The sequence below is a fragment of the Chlorocebus sabaeus genome, chromosome 20, assembly GCF_047675955.1.
Source record: "Chlorocebus sabaeus isolate Y175 chromosome 20, mChlSab1.0.hap1, whole genome shotgun sequence".
Classification (NCBI taxonomy): domain Eukaryota; kingdom Metazoa; phylum Chordata; class Mammalia; order Primates; family Cercopithecidae; genus Chlorocebus; species Chlorocebus sabaeus.
In genome coordinates this window covers 51,964,684-51,988,819 of record NC_132923.1, presented here as the reverse complement: position 1 = coordinate 51,988,819, position 24,136 = coordinate 51,964,684, and the positions used below count along the sequence as shown (strand labels likewise).

The 24,136-nt window shown below is 43.3% G+C and overlaps 1 protein-coding gene across 1 annotated transcript in view; it reads right to left on the bottom strand.

Annotated features, from left to right (window-relative positions):
- The window catches only part of LPAR3 (lysophosphatidic acid receptor 3), an 83,829-nt gene extending 68,439 nt beyond the window's left edge, over window positions 1–15,390 (bottom strand). The window contains exon 1 of the mRNA XM_007978118.3: window positions 15,192–15,390. The gene's annotated coding sequence lies outside the window, so the exon portion shown is untranslated. The remainder of the gene's footprint in view (window positions 1–15,191) is intronic.
- Window positions 15,391–24,136: the final 8,746 nt, after the last annotated feature.

The window sequence follows — 24,136 nt, the reverse complement described above, 5'->3', positions numbered from 1 at the left end:
TTTTTCCCAATGTCCTCAGTATTCCTCTCTCCTGTTTTTCCACCAGACTTGAATTGTAGACACTTCTAGACTTGGTTCTCAGCCCTCTCTTCTTTTCCCTTTAAATTCTCTTCTACCAAAAATATTAATGCTTAAATTATTTCCTCTATATGGATGACCCCAGATAACCACCACAAGCCCCGACACCTCTCACGCCCTCTCTTTCATGCTAAGCTACCACTTCCATGTCAGGAACCCAATGTGCCTTGGAGCTAAAACAAGAAGAAAGGCACCATGAGGGCAGCATGTATGCACTCTCAAATGAATTTTCAGCCTACCTCAGCTCAGCTGTTGGAAGATAGTGGGGCCACCATAAGGAAAAACGTTTCAACTTTAAACACCAGGATTTTAACATAGAGGATAAAATCATGGTGACTTCAGGACCCCGGGGTTGTTTGTAATAAAGCATTGGCAAGCTGGCAGGATGGTTTGGAACTGGAAAGCCTCCGTCCAAACTACACTGGCTAGGACCCTTCGCTCTCCCTCTCTCTGGTGTTTTTCTTGGGCTCAGGGTAGACTGCTGAAGCCACTTTCCCTAAGGCCCCATTTAAGTCCTGCCTACTATAGTGTTCCCAGCCTTTGAATCTGCTCCTGACCAATCACTCTGGACATAGCTTTGTGAATTCAAACTCGTCTCTAAACCTAGGTATTTGGTTTCTGAACTTTCCCACTGAGAATGGTTCTTAGCCTCTTCTCACTTGAACTTTGCATGGTTAACCTCTGGCCTCAACCCTCAGGCTACATTAAAGAAGCTGCAGAACCCCAGGCTCCATTTCTAAGAAGTTCCTGCAATGGATGGTATGACACTAAACTCACAGCTGTTCTAACTCATTTGCCCATAATTGCATATTGCCCTGTGACTTCTTTTGTAATTACTTCTATGTATTGTTATTTCACTTTATATTCTGCAGGATAGACTGCTAAATCACATTTTCCTTTTCTTCTTTTTCTTTTTTTTTGTGAGATGGAGTCTCGCTCTGTCACCCAGGCTGCAATGCAGTGGCGTGATCATGGCTCACTGCAAGCTCCGCCTCCTGGGTTCATGCCATTCTCCTGCCTCAGTCTCCCGAGTAGCTGGGACTACAGGCACCCGCCACCACACCCGGCTAATTTTTTGTATTTTTCATAGAGACTAGGTTTCACCGTGTTAGCCAGGATGGTCTCAAACTCCTGGCCTTGTGATCCACCCGCGTCAGCCTCCCAAAATGCTGGGATTACAGGCGTGAGCCACTGCGCCCAGCCCACGTTTTCCTTTTTTTACAGAGTAATGGGTTTTATAAGCTGTGCACCAGGATGCCCAACTGGACACTCAGTTTTCCAGCCTCCTTGCAGGTAGGGTGGCTGTGTGACTAGGTTCTTGCCACTGGAACGTGAGCATAAATGAAGTGTGCTGCCAGGTTGGCCCCAAAACGATGAAGGTGCCCTCCTCCGTGCTCCTTTCCCTACCTGCAAGTTGGAACATAAACAGGCCTGTGATCCACTTTGAACACTCAGCAGGGAAAAGCCTTTGGGCAGCCTAAATCCATGTAGTCCATGGACTAGTTTCCATCAACAAGAAAATAAGTATAGAAATTCAGAATAAACACTCAGAAATGTTTATAGCAATTTAATTACTCTGATCTGATCAATCTGATCACTATATAGTACATGTATCAAAACATCACCATGGGCTGGGCGCAGTGGCTCATGCCTGTAATCCCAGCACTTTGGGAGGCCAAGGCGGGAGGATTGTCTGAGGTCCGGAGTTTGAGACCAGCCTGACCAACATGGAGAAACCCCATCTTCCAAAATTAGCTGGGCGTGGTGGCACATGCTTGTAATGTCAGCTACTTGGTACGCTGAGGCAGGAGAATCGCTTGAACAGAAACAGAACATGAGCTTGTTTTGGCTGCTCCTTGCAGCTTTTAGCAAGCTAGACGAGAAAGAGATGAGCTCAGGCAAGACTTGTTTGCAAGTATGTAAGCAAAGGTGGAAAGGAATGGACAGTGTCCAGAAACGGAGGGCCTTGGAGAATCAGAAAAGTCAATTGCACGTGTAGCTCCAAAGAGCAGAAAATAATATTACCACTCTCAGCCTATCTCAAAGGCCTCTCAGTAAACTGTTACAAGGGACAATGCCAGGCAGGTCTGTAGTAATGATCAGAGTATTGGTGCATCTTCCCACCCAAGTCCATCCTTCAGAGGACCTCAGAGTACACACTACTGAAGAGAGGCAGAGAGATGAGCCAAGCACAGAAGCTGGAAAATAAGTCATGCTTAAGAGCTTGACCCAGAGTGGGATTTGGATGCGGTAACTGACCTGTGGAACTGACTAGAAGTCTATCAAGTTTATAAGGAATTGTAGTGCCAGGGAAGCCACAGTTTGGCCCGGAAAGGCACACGTTCATTCTCCCCCAAGGAGTATGCACTTTCCACACCCTTCAGATGTGGCTAGAGAGGGTACAGAACAAGGAAGGCCTTCCCAGGGGACAAAGACAAAGTCAGGGCTTCTGGGAGGCCCCGCCCAGAGAGCGGAAGCATGGACCAGCCACGAAACTGACTCCACTGCCAGGACAGGGAGGTCTTAATAATTCCTGCCCAGCAGGGTTTCATCATTTTTAGGCCCCTGTTACATGTCTTCAGTTCTTCTGAATGGGAGGTTTTATTGTGGTTTTCTTGTTTCTACTCGTCCGCTGTATAGTGGATGTTTGTCAGAACAAAGAACAGAAAGGACATTTTAGAGCGGGTATTTAAAACAGAGTTAGAGAAGGGACAGCCAGACCTGTGGAGTTCTGGGGTCACCTGAACGCTGAAGGAAAGCATGGCAGGCTGTGAGGCACACTACAGGCAGGACAGTGAGGGGAGGGAAGGGAAAGCTTCAGCATCAGCTGGACCTGGGTCAGATGCAGGCACATCACTTTTAGCAGTGGTTCTCACCTGGCACACTGCCGATCTGGCCAGAACCTTTTCCTTTGCTAAAACTGGCATAATCATGATGACAACTGTATAGGATTGTTGGATAAACTAAATTAAAGCAATTATTTCTATAGCGCTTAAGGAAATGCTTAGTACATAGGACGCACTCAATAAACGGCAGATAGCACTTCCCAAGGTTAGATAACTCAAAATTTCTAAAAAGTGCAGTGAAACATACAACTGGCATTCTGGGAGATTAACTGTTCATGCCTAACACCTCAATTTAACAAGAAATGGTGACCAAGTCATCCTGTAACTACACTAAAATAACTATAGTCCAAGAAAGAACATCCCCCTGCCTGAGTATGGGCTCAGTGCTGCAGCGACTAAGCTTAAGACAACGCCATGTTCACTCTGCTGTTGCTTGAAACAAATCAGGGAGGCAGGAGTGGAAAGGGGGAAGGGGAGGGCGAGGAGAGGAGAGCAATGCAGTGCAGCAGAACACAGGATTTAGGTACAAACACTAGTAGATAAGCAGGTGAGCGGAGTATTTAAAGAGTATGGACCCCACAGCTAACACTATACTCAACAGTGAAAACCAGAAAGCTTTTGCTCCAAGATGAGGAACAAGGCAAGGATGCCCACTCTTACCACTTCTATTTGACACAGTATTGGAAGTCCCAGCCAGAGCAATTCGGCAAGAAAAATAAATAGAAGTCATACAGATTGGAAAGGAAGAAGTAAAATTATCTCTGTTCATCGACAACATGATCTTATATGAAGAAATCACCAAAGACTCTACCAAAACACCCACTAGATCTAATAAACTAATTCAGTAAAGTTGCAGGACATCAAATGCACATACAAAAATCAGTTGCATTTATTTCTATGCACTAACAACAAACAATCCAAAAAAGGAAATTATGAAAACAATTCAATTCACAATAGCATTAAAAAGAATAAAACTCTGAGAAATAAACTTAATCAGAAGGGCAAAAGACTTATACACTGAAAACTATAAAACACTGATATGGAAATTTTTAAAGACACAAATAAAGGTAAATACATTTCATGTTCATGAATTAGAAGACTCAATAATGTGAAAATGTCCATTTACCCAAAGCATTCTATAGATTCAATGCAATCCCTATAAAAATCTGAATGACATTTTTTACAGAAATATAAAAAAAAATCCTAAAATTCATCTGGAACCACAAAGGACCCTGACTAGCTAAAACAATCATAAGAATGAAGAACAAAGCTGGAGGCCTCACACTTCCTGATTTTAAAGCATACTACAAAGCTATGTATGGTAGTATGGTTCTGGCATAAAGTCTGACATATAGACCAATGGAAAAAACTACAGAGCCCAAAAATAAACCCACACATACATAATCAACCGATCTTTGACAACAGCACCAAGAATTCACAATGGAGAAAAGATAATCTCTTCGACAAATGGTACTATGCATATATAACAAACCTGCACGTTGTGCACATGTCCCCTAGAACTTAAAGTATAATAAAAAAAAAAAATGGTGCTAGAAAAAAGTGGATATTCACATGCAAAAGGGCATGGCCCTGGAGCTAGCCAGCCTGATTTTAAACCCTTGCTTACCAATAAGTTAGTTATCTTCTCTATCTTAATTTCCTCATCTACAAAACGGGTATAATAAGGGTAACTTCCTCCTAAGGCTGTTAGGAGATTTAAAGAAGGTGCTTGGAATAGCCCCTAACAAACAGTTCTAATTTAATTATTGTTATTATCAGTGGGACCTGAAAAATGGAGCCTCAATTTCCTTTTTTGTAAAAGGGAGACAAAATCTAACTTGTCAGATTATTGGGACAAAGTGAATGACATAGCAAATGTAAAGCCCCAGTCCACTCCAAGGTCTAGAGGAGTCAGAGAAAGTCCACTGAGCTCCAGGGTGAGCTCGTTCCCAAAAGGTTGGGGAAAAGGGACCCCAACAGAGAATACTGGGAAGGGGAGATCACAGGAAGAATCCTTTCCATCACAATGGGTGGGTCACCACAATAACACCCCAAAGCCAAAGTCTTCTCTCCTCTACCACAGAGTCACTAGCTGGTGTTTTTCACTACCTTTTAGTCCCAGAGTCCCAGATGAATGTGTACAATCAGGAAAGAGGGGTTTAGCTACTGGGTTGAAAACCTAATGTTTAACATTCTGACTATATTACCACACTTTCTCTCAACCACTCCATCAGGATCTTGGAGTAATCCATCAAAACACATTCACTGATATACCAGTGAATGCATTCTCCATTTAACAGAGAAGAAATCTAGAAATCGGCGACTGATTCACCCTGACCAGCTCTCATCCTTCTGGCCCAGGGTTTTTTTTATTTTTTTTTTTAAACAATACTGACCATTGGAGCCTCTTTTTGGAAGCAAAGCCTCTATCACCTGACCCCCAAAGAAACGAAAGATGTAGATTTGTTCTCCATAACAACATTAATGCCTTTTGCAAACATTTACTGAAACTAGAAGAAATACAATTGCGGAAAGTAAAAAGTTTCCTTTCAAAGTTTCCCTTCTTGTTAAAGAATAAATCATAAATGTTAGAAATAATAGTTTCTTTTAAAAACTTTCTTCAAGCCTCCTTGCTTTGTGTTAATAACTCTTTGTTAAGCCCTGTCCTATGTAGCTGTTGGACATGCTCACAGATATGTTCCAGCTCACAGCCTATGCCCCTTTCTTATTTGGAAATGTTATTACTTCTTTAAATCTTTCGTAAGCAACTTCCTCTTTTCCTTTGCTCTCCCTTGCCTTTACCTATTTTAAAAAGTTTTAGGTTGTTAGCAAATCGGGTATCAGCTTAGACTGTGAGGTTCGGCTCTAGCCAATGGATGCAGGCAGGACACAGCAGTGAGGACAACCCAAATGCGTAAGGGATACATATGTCTGCTTTTCCTTTGTTTGGTGTACTCTTGTGGCAAGACTGCTGGTGAGTGTACCCTTTCTGCAGAAAGTAAAAATTGCCTTGCTAAGAGAATTAAATTTATGCTCAAGTGCTATTTCTTTGTGGCACTGGGGAACAAGCATTTTGCATTTCTAACATAATGATTGTGGTAAATGTCAATAAAAATCTTGAAGCACATCTCTCCTTAGAATTTTTGATAAGCGTTTATGGAGGAAATTCCATATAATCAAATGAAAATATCAGAGTAAAACTCTAAATACATCATAGAAATTAGCAACCATTAGTCAGTTTGCCTGCTTCAGAGAAAGCTCTAAAGAAACTCAGTTTACCTCTACAACGTTAAATGACGTTAACACCTTCTCCTAAAGCAGTCTACTTTCTCCCTCAGCAAAATAGAGTATATCAGCTGAAATAAGCCACAGACCTTATTGTCTGTCTATACGAAACAGGGGCAAAAATGAACTCAGAAAGACAAGTAATCACCTGATAGCAATCCATGGAAAGTTAACCTTGCTGACATTCCTCTTCACTTCCCTCTGTTGGATGTTCCTGGAATTTGTATTTGTGGAGAGTTGCATACTTGCAATGAACAAGTTCCACTGGTCCTGTTGTAGTGGATTCTACCTAACCTTTTATTCCCCTCATCCCTGTCCAGCTAACGTTCCCTCACTGCTCACCATATGTAAGTCAAAGACAGAGGTGCATGAAAACATGTATAAAGATGCAAAATTCCCCCAGGAAACTCATTATCTAGAGCAGCCAGGGCCAATCCTCTCATCTTCCCAGGGATTCCTGGCAATATCTGGAGACATCTGCATTAGTTATGACTTTGGGGGGTGGGTACTATTGGCATCTACTAGGCAGAGGCCAGGAATGCTGCTGCACATGCTACAATGCACAGGCCAGGTCTCCATAACAGAGAAGTATCCAGTCCAAAATGTCAGTATTGCTAAGGTTGAGAAATCCTGACCTAGAGGGTGAGATGAGACATTTAATACAGGGTTAAGTGTGGCAGAGCTGTAACAGAGCTAAAAGTGGAGTGCTATCAGATTGACAACATTTAAACAAGTGGCTATTATTAAGTATTGGCAAGAATGTGGGGAAAACAGTACCCTTGTAACATGTTGGTGAGAATGTAAACCAATAGAACTTTGGGGGAAGCCAATTTGGCAATGTATAATAAAAGAGTTTAAAAGACATACACTATTCCTATCTTTGGTTTTCTTCCATTCCTATCTTCTCTCTTCCTTTCCCTTCTCTTTTCTTCCTTCCCCAGAACTGAGCAATCAGCATGTAGCTGGGAATGCAACGTGAGGGCGGGGACTTTGGTGAGGTACATAGAGACATGAGCTATGGCTGGGAAGCCACACAGAGCTGTGAGCTAGAGGGACTGGAGACTGATGATTAAGCTACATAGAGACACAGGCTAGCAGGCCTGGCAGCCAAGGACAAGAGGCAGTGGCAAAGGTGGTGGGCACAGAGGAGGCAGGATGACCTTCACATTTGGAAGACTGGTTACTTTAAGCAAATAAGCAAAAATATTGAAGATAATGAGAGTCAGGTTTTCTAACTGCCAGAGAAGATATGTACAAACATATAAAGGGTGAAGAACAGAAAGTTCTTTGGGTGTTAGAATGAAATTGTAGGTATAAGTATGAATCATGATTTTATAATACACAGCCTAATATAGAAAAATTTATAAATGTGTGTACACATATACACATATATTTCCTAGCTCTGTCCTCTGAAAGATCTAGAAGCAATAATACCCCAGTAACAATGGGCACATCAACCTTCCATGTATTGGAATTCCATACAATTCTCATTCCATACAATTCCATACAATTCCATACAATTCCATGTATTCCATACAATTCTCATATTGTATATTAGATCTCAAGACTTATTCATCCTACATAACTGCAACTTTGTACCTTTTAATCTACATCTTCCCTTTTTCCCTGCTTCCACTAATGTAAAACACAAGGACTACAGTTACTAATACTGTATTGAGGCCGAGTGTGGTAGCTCACACCTGTAATCCCAGCACTTGGGATGCCAAGGCAGGAGGATGATTCGAGGCTGGAGTTGGAGGCCAGCCTGGGCAACACAGCAATATCCCTTCTCTAAAAAACATTTTTAAATTAGCCGGGAATGGTGGTGAGCACCTGGAGTCCTAGCTACTTGGGAGGCTGAGGCAGGAGGACTGCTCGAGTCGAAGCAACAGAGAGCTATGATCACGCCACTGCACTCCAGCCTGTAGGACAGAGCAAGGCTCTATCTATTAAAAAATTAAAATTACAAATATTGTATTCAGCTAATTTGCCAAGAGAGTAGATTTTAGGTACTCTTATCACAAACACAAGAAAGGTAACTATATGAGATGATGGGCATGTCAATTTGCTTAACTGTAGTAATCACTTCATTATATCTATGTTTATCAAGATAAATACATGAAAATATCATGTTGTATGCCTTAAATATATAAAATATAAATAAGACAAAAGTACCATTCTCTACCAAAAGGGAGGCCTAACTAGGTCAAGGAAAGTACAGGATCAGCCCAGATCATCTGGTGGAGCCAGAAAATAATGAAATGCTCAATGAATGATAGGGATATGTTAAAAGGACACAGGAGCCAGCTCCAAGGGGTCCCCACTGGCCAAACTGAGCACAACTTGAGCATTAAAATAAAAAACAATCATGAGACTTCAGCTTATTGAATACATAAGGAATCCACGAACACTTCTTAACAAAAACATGACAGAAAAAGAAAGTTCTTCCTTATAGTAGAACACCAACTCACAAACGTAGAAAGAGTGATGGCAATAAAGAATCACCATTTGAGGCTGAGTGTGGGGCTCATGTCTGTAATCCCAGCACTTTGGGAGGCCACGGCAGGCAGACCACTTGAGCTCAGGAGTTCGAGACCGGCTTAGGAACCATGGTGAACCCCATCTCTACAAAAAATACAAAAAAAAAAAAAGCCAGGTGTGGTGGTGTGCACCTGTAGTTCCATCAACTTGGGGGGCTGAGGCAGGAGGATCACTAGACCCCAGGAGGTTGAGGCTGCAGTGAGCCAAGATCATGCCACTGCACCCCAGCCTGGGCAACAGAGTGAGACCTTGTCTTAAAAAAAAAAAAAAAGAATCACCATTTGGCAACATTCATAGAAGTGGCTGATTCAGACCGACGTCATCAATATATGGTAAGTCTGTGGGTAGAGGTTTAACGAGGAACAGACTATTTGCATAACCTTAGAATACTTCCCCACAAATATCAATACATTTCAAAGGAAAAATTTAAGGTGGAGAAATCTGGCAGACACCAACATAACCAGGTGATTGAGGTCAATATCCCAGTGGTGGGATGGGTTGGCACCGTGTGTCTTCTGTTGTGAGAAGCTAAGGAGAGCCGAGTTTCATTTCTGAAGGATTCCTGCCAAGAACACATGACCTCAGTCAGTTTGTGAAGAAATACCCAGTATACCCAGGTTGGGAGTCATCCTATAGCATGTAGGATCTATACAACTACAAGCACTTTAGGAACACGGAAAGTCTGAGGAAACATTCCAGAAGAGACATGGTAACTAAATGTAACATGAATTCTAGATCAGACAGGTAAAAGAAACATTTGGGGAATAACTGATGAGATAGGAATGGGCTCTGTGGATTGGATGCTAGTGTTTTTTTTTTTTTTTTTTTTTTTTTTTTTGAGGCGGAGTTTTGCTCTGTCGCCCAGGCTGGAGTGCAGTGGCCGGATCTCAGCTCACTGCAAGCTCCGCCTCCCGGGTTCACGCCATTCTCCTGCCTCAGCCTCCCGAGTAGCTGGGACTACAGGCGCCCGCCACCTCGCCCGGCTAGATTTTTGTATTTTTTAGTAGAGACGGGGTTTCACCGGGTTAGCCAGGATGGTCTTGATCTCCTGACCTCGTGATCCGCCCGTCTATGCTAGTGTTTTGTACCAATGTCCACTTTCTGATTTGATGGGTGTATGCTGGTTATATAGGAGGGCAGAGTGCTTGCTTTTTTTTCTTTTTTTTTTTAATGCTGGAGTGTGGTTTTTTTTTTTTTTTTTTTTTTTGAGACGGAGTCTTGCTCTGTCGCCCAGGCTGGAGTGCAGTGGCATGATCTCTGCTCACTGCAAGCTCCACCTCCCGGGTTCATGCCATTCTCCTGCCTCAGCCTCCCAAGTAGCTGGGACTACAGGTGCCCACCACCATGCCTGGCTAATTTTTTTATATTTTTAGTAGAGACGGGGTTTCACCGTGTTAGCCAGGATGGTCTCGATCTCCTGACCTCGTGATCCACACGCCTCGGCCTCCCAAAGTGCTGGGATTACAGGCGTGAGCCACCACGCCCAGCCTATGCTGGAGTGTTTTTAAGAGTGATGGAGAATAACATCTATGACTTCCTCTCAGAATAAAGACTGATGTATATTACATATATAATATAATGTATATATAGTATACACATATATACATATGTATACACATATATACGTCTATATATGTATATATATATAGAGAGAGAGAGGCAGAGACAGAGAGAAGGAGGGAGGGAGAGAGAGGGAGAGATTGAGACTTCAATCCTAATGCCATGGAGATATAGAAGATTATACTACTTATTTTCTCTTCACCAGACCCATGTGATAGTTTTGGTCCAGAGAAAGGCCTTCCTTACCCCCATTCAAAGAAATGACTTATTAAAAATCAAGCAGGGCAGGAGGTAAATGATTCACTGATGTGTTCCCAATAAACTCTATACCTGATCCCTTGCTTTGGTGTTCTATAACTAGTCACTGCCAATGGCTCTGAGCCTTAACTCTGGCTTTCTACCTCCTTGGGGAGTGAATGCTGCTGACAGACTCCACTGCCCATCTTTGAATTACATGGTCTGAGTCTGTCTGGGGACAGCTCCAGAATTTCTACAGAGGATGTGCTTCGGGACAGCTTGGCTTAAAAGAGGAGACCAGGGGCTTGCCTTAAAGCTGCATTTATAAAGCAAGTACACTGCTTTTATTTAGACTGCATGTTTGCTTGGAAGGCCTTTGGACAAACTAGTACGCTTATGGAGGGGCTAATGTGCCCTCCAACCCAGCCCTGCCACCTGCCAAGCCATCCCTTGATAACATCCTGGTCAATCTGCATATAGGTTAGTCAAGGCCAGGGCTAGTAGAAGCTCCAGTTTAATGTCCCAGGGAACAATGCAGACACAGGACGAGCTGATGAGTAATTAGGGGGGCTGATGAACATCCTCAGGAAGGGGTGGGGCAGGCTGCGCTGGGCAAGTTGCTTTCCAGAGTGACACCCAGTCTGGCCCAGTCTGAGGTATACAAATGATTCACATCTGAAGAGGGGTGACAGGATCATGAGAGTAGGGCAGTATCAGGGGTCATGGGCAAGGGAGGAGTTCAACGCTGTAGACAGACAGGACAAGAGGCAAGCCAAGGAAGAGGAATAAAGAGGAGGACAAGACTGGGGGTGATGAAGACGGGCTTGGGTACAACGCAGGATGTCCGAACCTTCCTCTCAATGGGTACTAACCCCCTCCGTCCCCCCACCGGCTTGCCTGGACAGGTAGAGAGCAAGAAACATATTTCAGACTGAATTAAATCATTAGCTTAATTTGGGGGTGGGGGGCACTGCCTTGGGTCAGTTTAGAACTTTGCAGAGTAAACAAGAGACCCAAGTCAGCATGAAGGCACAGGGGAGTGAGGATGGTATAGGTGGACCCAATACATTGTCCAACATTGCCATCAGCACTCTCCTCCCGACCTGTGGGGTAGGTGGCCAGCTGTTTGTGTTTGTCCACTAAAAACTGAGATGCGCAGATAGTACAGGTAATTCCAACATGAAATTAAAGTTTCTTTGGAACTTTTCCTATGCCTTCGATCATGTAGTATTGGGTAACCTCAGTCCTGAAATTTATCTTCCTGTCATATTCCCCACAGAGCAGTTTCTCAACCTTTGATGCTATTTCCTCCTCAAAGTCCAGTATGATGTCAAAGGACAGAAGAGAAGAATGTGGAGGAACTGCAGCAGTGCCTCCTTAGCACTCAAAACACGCTCATGGAGATACTGCCAACCCCAATAACCAGAGCTGAGTGGGCCTGCCTGAGGCGGCCCACATCTGGACGCCCTGCCTCTTTATTTCCAACATTTATATGCTCTTCACAGGGTACAAAGCTCTTTCACATACATAAGTTAATGGAACCCAACAACAACCCATGCAGACAGGTAGAAACGTAATTATTATCCCCATTATATAAATGAAAAAAACTTATTCAAAGATGACAATCTATTCAGGGTCACAAGAACTCACAAAAGTGAGACCAGGATTCAAACACAGACCACTGGACTCCAAGTACCTCTAGTCCACCGTTTGTAAAGGCACAAAGTCTCTGCACTTATGCAGACAGCTCCCCAGTCCCACCACCACCTCTGCCATCCATAGCAGGACTGAGTTCCGGGTGACTCCTCCACAAATACAGAATCCAGGATGAGGAACAAAGGATCATCAAGGCCGGAAAGGGGGAGGCTCTCAGTACCTGCAGGAGGAATGACAAAGGGAGGAGCAAGAGGCCCATGGCCAGGAAAAGAGAAAGCAAGTAAGAAAAGTGTGTATAACATCTCTAAGTCACCTAAGGCTTAGAAATCTATCTTTGCGCACATTTGCGCACATGTTTACACAAGCGTCAATACTTAAATTTTTATCTAGGATGAAAAGAGGGCAACCAGCATTTAAGGAGTACTTCCTGTATATGAGAGACCATGCTCAGTGCTTTCTCTTTTAATCTTGGGAGATGGATATAATCTTCATTTTTACAGATGAGGAAATTAAGGCTTAGAGAGGTGAAACTATGTGCCCAAGGTCACAAAGCCTGGACTGGAACAAAAGCTGGTCTGACTGCAAAGCCTTGGTCTTCCCTTTACACCACATTAATAATGCCTTGGGCTTGGTCTCTGCCATTTAGAAGCTTGCAATCAGACTTAACCACTCTGTTGGGTATAATCACAGGCCAGAAAGCATTTGAACTAATGTATACTCCAAGGAGAATGGCTAATGCATAATCTGAGTTATAGTAATTCCCATTTGAGTTACAGTGATTCCCCTTGCCCCAGCCGAAAGAAATAAGAGGCTGGTCTTAAGTTACTGTGCACTGCTGCTCCTCAGCAGCAGGCTGAGAAACTTGGAGGAGAAGCAGCCAGCCTTAGGCATGTGTGTACAAGTGATGTTGACCGTGTGTGTCTGGGTGCTGCCTGGCTACAATGCTGTGTGTGCATTTCTTCCACTGTGCACGTGTGTTTTTGAAAAATAAGATGGAGAGCTAACATGCTGTAGTTTCTCAAATAGATTCCAGCGAACACACATGAAAAACAATCTCATACTTAAATGTTTTCAATTCAGTCTCCATTCATAGAAAACATATGCAGGCCTGTTCTAACAAATATCTTGCAGAACAGCAAGATATCTAAAATAGACCTGATCTGATTAAAAAAAGAGTGGTAGTTGATAAATGCATTTGAAATGTTTAGACAAGAGGAATGTCATATATAATTAAATCAAAACCTCAATGTTTCGAACTCTAAAGACAAAGAAAAAATTTTTGCCAAAGTGACCTATTTTCCTAGTTATATGGTAGTGACAATCAATATAAATGTTGTCCAAATGGCTAGACGTCCAGATCTCCACAGGATAACTAGGTCCTTGCTGTCTCAAGGCACAAAAGACAACTCTGGAAGCTTATCTCAAGTACACAACTCTCACTGGCAGGGTTTGCTTGCTAGTCTTTTTAAAACAGTCCAGTTTGTTTAGACAAGCCTGGGGTTAACAGAGCCAAGGTGTGTGTTTCTAACTGTATCGCTTCTGTCCCCAAAAGAGGAAAACTCTGTTTACTGGACTCAGACCACTAAACAATATCGGATCCACAGTCCATGGGAAGCAGGATTAGCAACTGTTGATGGATCACTGGAAACCCCAACAACTCTTCTTAGCAATACAAAAGTCCATGCATTAATGAAACGTTGTGCGGTACGTGAAATTTGTAAAGAGGAGACTGTCTGTAACTGACATTTACTTTATTCTCTGATACAGACTAAGTCGGAACTGTGAGAAGGCCCTTTATTTCTAAATGACATCTCAAGACCAGGTAATGCTACTTTCGGAGGAAAAGCAGGAGGAAGAAAAGCGTTGTAATGACAGTAACAAATTACAGGGGAAACATTTTATGGAAATAACTCAGTTTAAAAAAACTGGCGTGGCCGGGCGCGGTGGCTCACGCCTGTAATCCCAACACTTTGGGAGGCCGAGGCGGGTGGATCACGAGGTCAAGCATTCGAGATCAGCCCGGTCAACATAGTGAAACCCCGTCTCTACTAAAAATACAAAAAGTTAGCCTGGTGTGGTGGTGGGCGCCTGCAATTCCAGCTACTTGGGAGGCTAAAGCAGAAGAATCGCTCGAACCTGAGAGGCGGAGGTTGCAGTGAGCCGAGATCACGCCACTGCACTCAGCCCAGAAGACAGTGCGAGCCTGTCTCAAAAACAAATAAACAAATGAATACTGACCTACAAATGCTTTTCAGCGCTATTTTAATGATTACCTTAATAAGACTAAATTGTTTCCAATATTCACAGTCACTCCTCAAATTACACGCGTTAGGAATTTCTAAGTAATTTTGTGTAGCTGCAACTTGTTGAGGGAAAGCAATAAAGTAACTCTGCTACAGAACAAAAGCACTTTTGTCTCGCGGTGGTGAGGGGGCATACCCTGAACAAACAACCCCGACAGTGTTGCTACTTACTAGTTCCCGAATCTTTAGAAGCCTGCACATGGTTCAAGCTGTTCCCCAAATGACACACCACAGTACCAGATGTAACTGGAGGCTGAGAAATGTTATATCCCTAGGCTTCACGAGAGAACCTCAGCTTCCTAATTACCATCGACGGCAGTGAGAATGAGTTTAGAAAGAACCACACGTGCAAAGGCAGAGGCAACCTGTGCCGCGCTCTCCCCGCCGCTGCGTCCAGCTCGCCAGCCCTCAGCAGCAGACGCAATGCCGGTTTTGCATCTAGATTGCTTTTTGCTCCTAGCGGGGAAAAAGGTGGGAAAAAAGCGAGTTGTGCCATACACCCGCCGGGACAGTCCTGTCCCAGAGGTTTGTAGTGGGTCTGGAGGTCAGGCTTGCAAGCCAGGCAACCCCGAAAAGCCGCCGACTGGGGCCCCCCGCAGGCGGCCCTGCGCCCCGGCCTCCCCACGACGCGCGCCCGTATGACAGCGGCTCAGGGTACCCTTCCCGCTCCCTGACCCTCACTCACCGCTCACGTTCACCCGCGCCGCCGAGCCAGGGAGCGGGGGCTCCTGCAGCTGCCGCATGCCCTCGGGGCCGAGCGCGACGGAGCCACCCGGCGCCGGGCTCCAGCTAGGTGCGGACAAGCAGCGGAGGACGCGCCGGGCAGGGGGGCGACGGAACCCCTCCTCTCCAGCTACCGCAGCGGCGAGCCCAGAGCCGTAGGAAAGTTTGGCAGTGCGAGGGAGGGACCGAGGGGTAGCGGCCCCGCCCTGCCCCGCCCTGCCCCGCCCTGTCCTGGCCCGCCCAGTGAGTCCGACGTTCCCACGGGAGAGCGCCCCCAACCGGCAAGGCCGCGAGCTGCGCGCAAAGGACAGCGCTCTTGCAGATGCGTACCTGCCTGGGATAGTCCCCTGGTGGGTGGTCGGCCCCAAGGGGGAAAGGCGCCCACTAAAGGACCGCTAGTACTCACAAGTCTCACGGAGCCATACCTCGGAGCTCTGTATTAGAACGCAGTCCCTCTGTCCCTCTGGCCTTAGAGATTTGTTTGAAGTGGTTGCGGGAAGTGCAGCCCACACCCACCACCCGTGGGAGGCAGGCTCTACTCCAAACCCGACCTAACGCTGGAAAACTCAACCCCAAAGCTACCCGAGGGTGCGGACAGCCCCCAGAAGCAACCAAAAATATTTAAGGTTCTTGTAAGAGGCTTCTTGGCCTCCTGGGGCAAATAGTTCTGGATACTTTATTTTTCAAAGCTGAAATGTAAAACCACTGACCCACCTTTAGTAAAGAAAGATGCAAAGTAAAACAAATGTCTTGAAGGCGTTGTTCTCTCTGAATTCTGCAAAGCAATAACGAAGTCACAGAAATGTTCAAAGTTGTGCTTTCCTGGTGACCTTACAAAAAGGAAATACTGTGTGAGGTGAAGTCCTTCCCACTCAGGCTTCGAGCCCTTGGGAAGCAATGAGAGTTGTATGCCCACATGTCTTCCTGTGACCCTTTGCCCTCCATCCATCCGCTCATTCATTCATCTTGCATTCAACATTAATACTAGGCCGTCCTGTGTACCAGCTAGGAACCTCATCCTTGCAAACAACCTGTTAGATTATCTGCCCCCTACCATCAAAGAGATTCTGTTCTCTCTGCAGAGGATGTTTTAATAAGGTGACATCCCTTACTCAGTGGGTCTCATCCTATAGACCATAATAGCCTAGTGTGCCTCAAACCTCCCCAGGGCTACGGCTAAATTTTCATCAGTATGTGAAAAGTATTATTTCATCTGAGTGTTCAGAAAATTATTGCGGTGTCTTGCAGTTGAACTATGTAGAGAGAAGTACAACTTGTGAAGCTAGGGCTAAGGAAAGATCATGTGTTTACCAGAACAAGCAGAAGCCTTGCATACGATAAAAAGAGCTCAGTAGCAAACATGGTGAAAACTCGTCTCTGCTAAAAATACAGAAAGTTAGCCGGGCGTGGTGGCACACGCCTGTAATCCCAGCTACTGTGGAGGCTAAGGCAGGAGAATCTCTTGAACCTGGGAGGCGGAGGTTGCAGTGAGCCAAGACCGGGCCACTGCACTCCAGCCTGGGCGACAGAGCAAGTCTCCGTCTTAAAAAAAAAAAAAAAAAAAAAAAAAAAAAAAAAAAAGAGCTCGGTCAAGGGAGTAAACAGCTCAGCTCAAACATCAAGGTGCTGAAGGGCAACCTGGAAAACACCGAAATACTCAACAACCAGCATTTAGTGAATTCTTGATGCAACAAATGTGTAGTATGTTGAGTAAGATGTTGTAGGCTAGACTGTAAACACCACTAAGAGCCTTCTTGTGCTGGGAAAATGTTCTGAATCCAAACAACTTACTAACAAAGGCACTTTGGAAACACATTATGTTGCATTATGTTGTACCTTGGGAACTTCCTGAACTTGAGGTAATTGCAAAGCAGAACAGCAATCCCACAGAGTTCAATCTGAATCCTTAAAAAAGGAGGAAAGTGAAGAGGGCATGGGGAGCTGTGTTGCAAAAGGAAACAGACTTTCCAGCTAGATGGTTTTAAACAAATGTGGGTCAGATGTGAGGGGAAGGCCAGAACGTGATACAGAGAAACAGATTCAGAGAGGAAAAGCAGTGATTAAAATTTAAAAAAAATAAAAAATAAAAATAAAAAGATACCTATGGGCAGAAGCAGGAAAGAAAAGACAAGAAGCAAAGGACAACTAAAAAGAAAGATGTGGTCCCCAAATCCTACTTTTTAGAAGGTAGCCCAGGGATTATCCAGCAGAACCTCCTACAAATCCTTGTTTGGCCTGTGGTGTCTCACTTCTCTACCAAAATGTTTTTATTAGCAAAGCCAAATTAAAATTAACATCAAAATGGCAAGCATGAAGGCTGAGGGTATATTTTGTCTTAGAGATCACTGACTGGAAAGTAATTCAAAACTTTCAACAAACATTTGCTGGTCAGCTTCATGTATATAAGTGTTGTGCTTTGTGTTCCTGGAAACACAAAAAGTTATAACATTGTTTCTATAAGGAGGTAAAAGGGGGCATTCCACAGTGCTTGATAGAATGAAATTGTGATGGCTGAAAGAACAATTGGAGGTGGATGTGGTGGCTCACGCCTGTAATCCCAGGTCTTTGGGAGGCCAAGTTTGGTGGACCACTTTAAGGCCAGGAGTTCAAGAGTAGCCTGGCCAACATGGTGAAACCCCATCTCTACTAAAAATACAAAAAATTAGCTGGGCGTGCGCCTGTAATCCCAGCCACTCAGGAGGCTGAGGCAGGAGAATTGCTCGAACCCGGAAGGCAGAGGTTGCAGTGAGCTGAGATTGTACCACTGATCTCCAGCCTGGGTGACAAAGTGAGACTCTGTCCCAAAAAACAAAATAAATTTTAAAAAAACACACAAAACTGCCTGCCTCCTGCCACAGTGAGAAGCAATGTGGGACTCAGGCAAGGCTTCTTCCTCTCTGGATTTATGGAAAGAGGCCATGTTCCTCTGTCCCCAACTCACCTTGGGGCTTCAATCATATGGGCAGGAATTCACAGATGTGTTGTTCTTAACTTTGGGAAGTATCTGAACAGAATCTCTGCTGAATTTTGCTCATCTTTACTAATTAGCCTACAGCAGGTGAATGGTGTGGGAAAGTGGAATGGGAGCTATAAAGTGAGAGATGACAGTGGTACCTGAAATAACAGTTCTGAGAAAAGATTGAGCAAACAGTTACCTCCATAGAAACCACTGGCAAAGAGAGTACAAGAACAGTAGGTGGCCCTGTGGAATATCTCTCAGTAGCCTATCAGTAACTTCAATTGAAAATCATGGAAATAGTCCACAAATAAAAAAAATCAAAACTAAAAATCAACATATGTTGAAAAAACAGAATCTAAGGTAAGCTCCCTGTTTTACTCAGTTTCTGTTCATTGTAATTTCATGTACATTCACTTGAGTATTACTTTAGCATACCTGTGAGCTTGGCTAATGCGATACTGTAGGCAAATACTGTAATTCTCAAAGGGAAGTTTCAAGCAGAAAATAGGAAGCTAGCATTGTAAATCTTTTACGGATCCTTTATAAAAAGCATTGGAGATTATGGGATGGAAAATGATTATCCACCACTACTCCAGTAAGCATGCTTTAGAACGGTCACTCAGGACAACAACGCCCTAAAGCTCCCATCCAAGCAGCCTTTATTTTCACAACTACTTTACCTACCTTTCAGTTTTGAGGAAATTCTATTTGGAGATAATAATTGAGGTTTTCTTTTACTACTATTCCTTGTTGCCCTCATGACTCCTCAGCACTGAGTCAAGGGAATCTGTTTTTCTGAGAGCACTTATCAAGGGTGGACACAAAAACAACAAAACACCCATTAAAAAAAAAAAAACCCAACAAATTTTTAAAAGAAAAAACAGAAAGCACACCTGACATGTCTGTAACCTCAGCATTTTGGGAGGCCAAGGTGGGTAGATCACTTGAGCCCAGGAGTTCAAGACCAACCTGGGCAACATGGCAAAACCCCGTCTCTGCAAAAACTACAAAAATTAGCCATGCATGGTGATGTGCACCTGTGGTCCCAGCTACTCAGGAGGCTGAGGTGGGAGGATTGCTTGAGCTCAGGAGGTAGAGGCTTCAAGGAGCCATGATTATACTACTGTACTCCAGCCTGGGTGACAGAGCAAGACCCTGTCTCAAAAAAAAAAAAAAAAAAAGTGAGAAAAGAAAAATAATAAAAGAAATCAATTCTCAGCTTGTAAATAGGTCTTCTTAAAATCATAGCAGAAAAATCTTAAACACCAGCGTTTATGATTTTGCAAAAAGATGGGTTCTCTGGAGTTTCAAAGGGCTAAGTGCAGAAAGAAGTGAAACATGAATGTTTTGTCCATAAACAGTCAATTAGAATAGAGCAGATTAAGAAACAGACCACCCTCCCTGGAGGTTAGATAGGGTTTCCTGACCTGGGAGGAGAATTTCAACTGAAGAAGAGATAGCGCTGAAAGCCATGAGCATGGTGTTTGTGACCCCTCACCACTCCTCAGGCTAAGTTATTAGGGACACTAAGGTCTCCCCTAAGTTTAGGGACCCAGGAATAAAGTGGTAGATTGCATTATTATTTAAAAATATAAGCTGCCCCTGGCCAGGCACGGTGGCTTGCGCCTGTAATCCCAGCACTTTGGGAGGCCAAGGCAAGTGGATCATGAGGTCAGGAGATTGAGACCATCCTGGCTAACATGGTGAAACCCCGTCTCTACTAAAAATACAAAAAAAAAAAAAAAATAGCTGGGTGTGGTGGCGGGCGCCTGTACTTCCAGCTATTTGGGAGACTGAGGCAGGAGAATGGTGTGAACCCGGGAGGCAGAGCTTGCACTGAGCCGAGATAGCGCCACTGCACTCCAGCCTGGATGACAGAACGAGACTCTGTCTCTAAATAAATAAATAAATAAAAGCTGCCCCTTTGTAGAGGAGAATTCAACTTCTCTGCCTTATTGATGTCAGGCTTATCCATTTGACTTGCTTCGGCTGATAAAGTGTGAGCTTTTCTAGCCAGCACAAGGTTCATTTGATTCTCTTTTTCCTCTACCCTAGTATCAGCAATATCAGCTCCACCAGCCTAGATCTAGGAGAGAACAAGGCAGGGAGAAATACCATGGCTGACCCAGGAAGGCCAGGTGAGTGAAAAATAAACCTTAGTCTTTCTAAGCCACTGAGATTTGGGGAGCATTTGTTACCACAGCATAACGCAGACTACCCTGACTGATACAAATAGAGAAGAGGTCCCCAACCTTTTTGGCACCAGGGACCGGTTTTGTGGAAGACAATTTCTCCATAGACAGGGGAGAGGGGATGGTATGGGGATGATTCAAGCACATTGCATTCATTGTGCACTTTATTTCTATTATTATTACCATATAATATATAATGAAATAATTATACATCTTACCATAATGTAGAATCAGTGGGAACCCTGAGCTTCTTTTCCTGCAACTAGACGGTCTCCTATGGGGGTGATGAGAGACAGTGACAGATCATCAGGCGTTAGATCCTCATAAGGAGCCTGCAACCTAGATCCCTCACATGTGCAGTTCACAATAGAGTTTGTGCTCCTATGAGAATCTATAATAATGTCACTGCTAATCTCACAGGAGGCGGAGCTCAGGCAGTAATTCGAGTGATGGGGAGTGGCTGTTAATACAGATGGCACTTTACTCACTGGCCCACTGCTCACCTCCTGCTGTGTGGTCCTGTACCTAACAAGCCAAGGACTGGTACTGGTCTGTGGTCCCGGGGTTAGGGACCCCTGAAATATTGTACTGTGCCCTGCTTTCCATCTGAGACTTGGATAGAAAATATTAATGGAAGTGCTTCATACCAACCTGATATGGGGAGCAGCAGTACTGAAGTGGTGACATGGCAGAAATAGACACGGGAGGGACTGAATCCACAGTTTCCTGTGAGCCCCAGAGTGATGGAGAATAGCACTCAAGTCAGTTCTTTGCTGCTAAATACCTAAAAGGAAACCTGGGTGGTGAATGCAGCAGGGACAGAGGCCAGCATACAAATATTAGGAGGGAGAATCACCCTCAAAAGGAATGTAGTGAGCCAGGTGTTTACCACCCAGCCACTCTACCCCAACACCAAAACACCTTAAAGCTTCTTCAGAACCTAGATGCCACATAGGTAGAAAATGAAAGGGGCAGAATATAAACTTAAAATGACTGAGATAGCTGCATTTGCCTGAGTTTACCTAGAAAGTCATAAGACTAAATTCTTCAGTCAGTGATAGAAATAGGGGGTTCAGCCAGGCATGGTGGCTCACACCTGTAATCCCAGCACTTTGGGAGCCCGAGGCAGGCAGATCACAAGGTCAAGAGGTCAAGAGAACGAGACCATCCTGGCCAACATGGTGAAACCCTGTCTCTACTAAAAATACAAAAATTAGCTGGACGTGGTGGCAGGCACCTGTAGACCCAGCTACTCAGGAGGCTGAGGCAGGAGAATTCCTTGAAGCTGGGAGGCAGAGGTTGCAGTGAGCCAAGGTCGCACCACTGGACTCCAGCCTGGTGACAGAATGAGACTCAGTCTTGGACAAAAAAAAGGAAAAAGAAAGAAATAGGGAGTTCAAAATAGAATTCAGATCCACTTTTATAAAAATAGTTGTACGTTTGTCTGCCTAAGTTTGCAGCCTGAGATACGTATACACACTTCACCAAGATACTTTAAGAGAACATTACGGAGACTCCATCGTTCAACAACTGTGGAATGCTGAGGGTCCACCCAGGCAAAGATGAAGTCATGTGTGGACAATGATAGCAGCTTGTATAATAGGCTACCTTCTCCCAAGCCTGATGTCCATGCTTGCCTAGATACTGGCTTTGCCTAAGGCAGCCATTAAGGACCTGCTTCTAGCAACACATTCAGCTGCACAAATATTTATTCTAGTAAACTTGAAAAAGAAAAAGGAAATAGTTGTAAATAAATCCTGCCAGAATTTTCTGCATTCTATGCACTAAACTTTTTTCCTTGTTTTGCAAAAGAAAGCTGTAACATGACACTAACATTCTCATCTCCGGGATTGATTTTTTTTCAATTGGATTTGAGGGGCACTGGCCAGATTAATATTTAATGTTTTTGTGTAATTTGAATACTAACACAGTAGACTAAGATAATATGAATGCACTATAAAAAAAATCAGAGCTTTAACCTTTAGTTCCTCTAAAACAGAGGGTTGATGCCTTTAAAATGGAAGGTCAAGGGCTAAGAAGTTTTCAGCCTTTAATGCCATACAGTTTGAAATAAAAAATAATAAGATTGAATAGCATTCTATAATATTACGAAAGAAACATATTAAAACACGTAAATCACATAATTTTATACTTCGCTTTGAAAGAATTTAGTTATTACTTACCAGCAAGAAAATATGTCATGATAAATGATCTTGCTATAATAGAAGACTTTCTAGGAGGTTCAATATTAGGTTTTTTAATTACTTGGACATGGCTTACTTTCATTATGCCATATTGTGATAGAACTAGTATAGTAAAGGCAAATAACAATGACGGGTACAAAGTATAAATATGAATGAGGAAAATAATGATCACTGTGTGTAGAAATAAGCATATAAGTAAAAAGTTGTGAAAAACAAAAGAATAAAACTAAAACATGTTATAGGACTTAATTAAAATGCCCATGACTTTTAACACGCGCTGTCAAGTTCGAAAACTTTTTTTTTTTTTTGAGACGGAGACTCGCTCTGTCACCAGGCTGGAGTCCAATGGCACAATCTTGGCGCACTGCAACCTCTGCCTCCTGGCTTCAAGCGATTCTCCTGCCTCAGTCTCCTGAGTAGCTGGGACTACAGGTATGCGTCACCACACCCAGCTAATTTTTGTATTTTTAGTAGAGACGGGGTTTGACCATGTTGGCCAGGATGATCTCAATCTCTTGATCTCGTGATCTGCCCACCTTGTCCTCCCAAAGTGCTGGGATTGCAGGCCTGAGCCACTGCACCCGGCCTTCCAGTTTGAAAATTTTTATGCGTTCTACCATATTTACTAGTTATACAACCTTGGCCAATTTCACTCAGTCTCTACAATTGTAAATGGAATAATAGTACCTACCTCCAAATGCAGTGGAAATTAAAAAGATACAATATACTGTAGTAATTTTTTAAATGAGCTTATTACCTGAAAAAAAAAAACACCAATTATTTCATGATGATAAAATGGTCAACTCATCAAATAATGAAACTTCAAAGTATATGAAATAAAAATTATCAGAGCTAAAGGGAGAAATAGACAAATCTCTAATTATAGTTGGAGATTTTAACACTTTTTAGTAGTTGATAGGACAGGTAGACAAAAAAATAAGGTTATAGAAGATTTGAACAACACCGTCAACTAACTTACCTGATTAGTGTTTATAAACATTACACCCATCAACTACAAAATACATGTTTTCAAGTACGCACGTAATATTCACCTAGGTAGACTATATTTTTTAAAATTTTTTATTTCCATAGGTTTTTGGGGAACAGGTGGTATTCGGTTACATGAGTAAGTCATTTAGTGGTGATTTTTGAGATTTTGGTGCACCTTTCTCTTGAGCAGTATACATTGAACCCAATTTGTAGTCTTTTATCCCTCACCGCCTTCCTACCCTTTCCCCCGAGTCCCCAAACTCCACTGTGAAGATAGACCATATTTGGAATCATAAAACAAGTTTCAATAAATCTAAAATAATTGAAATTATTCTCTGGCCAAAATGATAGTAAATTAGATGCCAACAACAAAAAGATATCTTTAAAATCCCCAAATATTTGGAAATTAGGTGACACACATATAAATAACCCATGGATCAAAGAAGGAATCACAAGAGAATTTAGAAATTTTAAACAGAATAATAATGAAAACACTACATATCAAAATTTATGTGCTGCAGCCAAAGCAGTATTTAAAAGAATGTTTATAGTTTTAATTGGT